Consider the following 4,436-nt stretch of genomic DNA (forward strand, 5'->3'; position numbering starts at 1 on the left):
GGGCCAGCGGGTGTGCGGGGCTCCGGAGGGGCTGCGGCGGTGGCGCGCGCTCTGGCCCCAAGGCGGCCACCCACGCCTCGCCGCGGGTGCCCACTCCCGCTCTCTCCCCTTTCTGTTCCCTTAGCGCTCCCTCCCGCGCCTCTCCCGGCCCCCTCCCCCTTTGCCCTCAGCCGTGTCCCTTTTCCTCCCACCCTGTCCCCAGCCTCTCGGTCACTCGCTGGTGCCCTTGGGCGTGCGGCGCTTGGAAGGCGCGATTCCTGGGTCTCCCGGCTCCCGGCTCCGGCCGCCAGAGAGCAGCAAGCTCTCGGGATCTGCGGACTGCGGACTGGACCGCGCAATGCCGCGGCTTGTTGCCTCCTGGGACTGCCGCACCTCTTTCTTTCTCTCGGGCCACTAGCCAGGGCAGGTCTCAAACATCTCTGCCCAGTGCGACCGCGTGGAGAAAGCCCCTGAAGGGGTCAGAAACCTGTGCTGGGCTGAGGCTAGGTACGATGGGCGCAGGAACGAGAGATGATGTAGTTACAGCCCTCGGACCCTGCCCACGACACATCTGTCTCTATATACCAACTTCTGCACTGTTACTTTACTTCATATCAGGTGTGGGGATAAATCTTTCTATTGCTGCCCTAAATAAGTGGTCTCGTTCTGGGCGAGGGGGAGGGTTTAAGTGCTGGAGGCTGGGAAGAGCCATTTGGCAGGATGGTTAAGTGGGGGGAGGTGAGACAATCTGGCTCCAAATCCAGGCTCCGCCCCATATTAGCTGTTCGACATCTTTGTGCCTCAGCCCCTCATCTGTAAAACGAGGATAAGCATAGTGTACACCTAATGGCATAAGGGTTGAATGAGTTAATACGTGTTAGAGCCCCAGGATAGTGCCTCACTCGGCCACAGGTGGAGGGGAGGGCGTAAGGAGCTGCTTGCTGGCTAGCAGGGCTGGTTAGGGAGAGGCACAGAGAGCTCATTCATTTAGCCAACATAAAAATACTTATAGGGCTGCTGTCATATGGCAGAGGAAGGCAGAACTGCAGGGAGGATATTGCCACCTCATAGGTGCAGGGTGAGGATGGCTTGAACTGTGCCAGGGAGGTGAGGGCCTGTTTGGAGAGGTGTCTGGGAGGGCACAGAGAACCCATGGTCTCAGTGCCCACTGGCTGTGGATGACACAGGAGCAGGATGTCTGAGAGTCCTAGATGAGAAGGTGCTTTGGAGAAAAAGCAGTAAATGACAAATGTTGAGGGATGGGTAAACTCCCCCCACCACCCCACCAGCCCAGGAAACCGAGGCTGTTAAAATCATAGCTCAGAAACAGCTCTTCCAGGGCCCTCGGATTTCTCATTAAATCTTCCACCTCTTACTTGGGTCCTTGGGAATTTAACATAGTGAGTTGAAATAAAAGCAAGGTGGCTTCTAAGGTTTTGCCGGCAGTTGACAAAAAAGCAAAACTTTGGGTCTGGTCTTCCTTTCTGAAAGGGAGGGACTGAGAGCACTGAAAGGGGAGGCCAGGAGCTCTTGGGAGTGTTGGGTGGCAGGCTCTGTGAATGTGACTGGCTGCCATCTCATCGTGTGGGACAGGCGTAACCCTGGTGGAATACATCTGATTCTGCATTTGTTCAGTTTCAAAGACTGAGAATAGGACACATAGTCAAAGCTAAGGCTGGGGCTGGATGGTAGGGGACTACGTGACGGGTGCAACACAGAGTTCTGTGCCAGATTCTGGTCTAGAGAGCTGGCAGAGGCTGGCTGGAGTTGTCCTTGCCAGCAGGGTGAGGAGGAGTTGTGGGATAGGGTGCTTGGAAGAAGATGGGACAGCCTCATCCCATTTCAGGTCTTGGTGGTCCTCAGGAGGTCTGCAAGAAGAATTCAGAGGTTCTAGAGCTCTATTAGAAGGAACATGGAAGGGCAAGAGTTGCGAGGTCATCTTGGAGTTTCCTGTACCTGCTTATCAGATGCTTTAATCAGGAAGGGGTTGGGAGCATGTCCTGTTGGCAGGGGCAAAGAGAAAAGGAGCTGCCTCTCTCTGAGCTGCCTCTCTGAAGGGAAGGTCTCATCAGTGGAGGGGCTGGGATAAAGCTCAGTACCACCCCAAGCACACCATGCACACCCACGTCTTTCCATGGATGCCTCACGGACACCTCAAATTAAATGTGTTCTAAATTAGACTCACCACCTCTGACACTCAAATCCTTAACTTGCTCTTTCCCTTATGCAAATGGAACTACCATCCAGGCAGTTGCTGCAGCTAGAAATTAAACTCCGCCCTCTGGCTCATTCCCTATCCCAAATCTAGCCGGTTTCCAAATTGTGCTGATTGTGTTTGCCTACTTGACTTCGTAATCCAGCCCTTCTTTCCATGGTCTGTACCTCAAGTCAGACCCTGATCATTCCTCACTCTGATTTCCATTCATACTCCAGTAATTCCTTCTCCCAGTCTCTTGCCATGTGTATCTTCCTGAATGTGATCATTTTACTCTTAAAAAATTTTTTTTTTGATGGCTCATCAATGCTTTGAGTTAAGATCATAGCATACTTGGTTCTGTGGGGCTGGGCTCTTTCCTGTTTCTCCTCTTTTTCTCTCTCTCTCTCTTTTTGGTGGTATTTTTTTTTGATGGCTCATCAATGCTTTGAGTTAAGATCATAGCATACTTGGCTCTGTGGGGCTGGGCTCTTTCCTGTTTCTCCTCTTTTTCTCTCTCTCTCTCTTTTTGGTGGTGGGAGGGGCTCAAAATAGTTTATTTGGCAGGTGACCCTAGGAAGCATGATGAGGTGGTTGTTTCCTTTAAAAGGGATGCTTCTCTGAGACTGTGCCACATGGTACCATAGGATTTGTTTGGGCTTCAAATGAATGAATGGGAGTCAGGAACTTTTGTACCTGAAATGATTCTCACACGAGCTTTGTGTTTTAGAATCTCATGCATGAGTAGAACGCTGTCCAGAGGGACATCCTCTCCCCAAATGGCTAGAACCTTCCCTAGCTGAATCCCAGTGTTTGGGAACTCAGACTCTCAGGCCTATCCCCACTGCATTTTTATCTGGAGTCTGTCCCCCTAAATCATCCTTAAGGGCTTCCTGGAGGATATGAATTTAAGGGAGTTTAAATGTCCTTTGGTTCAAGAATGATCTTCCATTCTTCAGCATTCCTTACCTTGACTCGGCCTGTGGAAGTGGGGTCATCCTTCTCTATAGAAATGTTGGAGGGCTTTCTGAAACTGCCTTGTGTATACCATCAATGCTCTCAGCTGAAGAATATGGTTAAGGTATTTGGATAAAATATTTCTCACAGATGGGAGAAGAAGGGGGAGGGCTGGTGGTGGCCTCTATTGTGATATGATGTGAATGCTTCCTCCCACCTCCTGTTTCATCAACCATCCACTGAGCTCTCCTTGTTAAAACCAAGGCCCTGGCAGGCAGAGTGTGACGTCTAAAATGCAGAACCTTCCCCAGGGAGCAGTTTTGGAGGGAACTCTTACCTGGAACCTAGTATCCGGGTTCAATCTGTGCACTTCTTCACTGTGTGGTCTTTGCCAGATCTTTGGGCCCAGTCGTCTCTTTTATCAAATGAGGCACATGGGGTTGCCTAAGTAGAGATTAAAGCAAGGGAACTCTTTCTTCAAGTGAAGTCTTCACAGAAACTCAATATAAACAAGCAGAAAGTTGTTGAAAAGCTTTGGCTGGATCAGAGACAAAATCCTGAGTCTGACCGTCTGAACCTCCCTCTCATGCTACGTTCTGGTCCCTGAGGCACCCCCATGGCATTGTGGGCTCCAGGAGCCTTGTGGGCAAATTGCTTAACCAGTGAGCCCCGGAGATCCTGCCAGTCCTTGGCTTCTTTCAGTGGCATGGCTCCCAGTTTAAGATGAAGACCAAGCACCTGTATTTACCTCCTCTCCCTTATGAGACGCTTTGAGCATGACAGTAAAGAGAAAGGAGTGTTTCATCTCACAACTGGGAAGTTAACTCCTAGGCTAACAAACCCTAGACTCTTGCCACTAAAGAGAAGACAGAAAGGAACTTTACAAGAGGTCACAAAAGGACTGAGCAGTTTGTAAAGATGGTTCAGATTAGTTAGCATTTTCAAAGTCAAGATGCTGAATGGAGACAGTGCTGACAGAGAAGGCATTTATGACAGGTATATCCTGTTTTCAGGGAACAGGTGCTCAACTTCCAGTCCCCCCTCTCATCCTACCAAGCCTGGGCAACCTTTATGCATTCATTCAACACACACAAGTTAACTAGGCACCAGCTATATGCCAGGAACTGTTCTGGGCACTGGGGATATAATACCGAATAAAGCAAAGCCCCTGACATCATGGGGCTCACATTCAAATGGCAGAAATTGCTACCAAAAGGGTTAGGAGGAGAGCCTATCCATTGCCATGCATGTTTTCTCTGCATTGATATCTGGGTCTTGGAGACTTTTCAATAAAACCTTCAAAGAT

This window comes from Galeopterus variegatus, unplaced genomic scaffold (assembly GCF_000696425.1).
Source record: "Galeopterus variegatus unplaced genomic scaffold, G_variegatus-3.0.2 Scaffold5480, whole genome shotgun sequence".
Taxonomy (NCBI): Eukaryota; Metazoa; Chordata; class Mammalia; order Dermoptera; family Cynocephalidae; genus Galeopterus; species Galeopterus variegatus.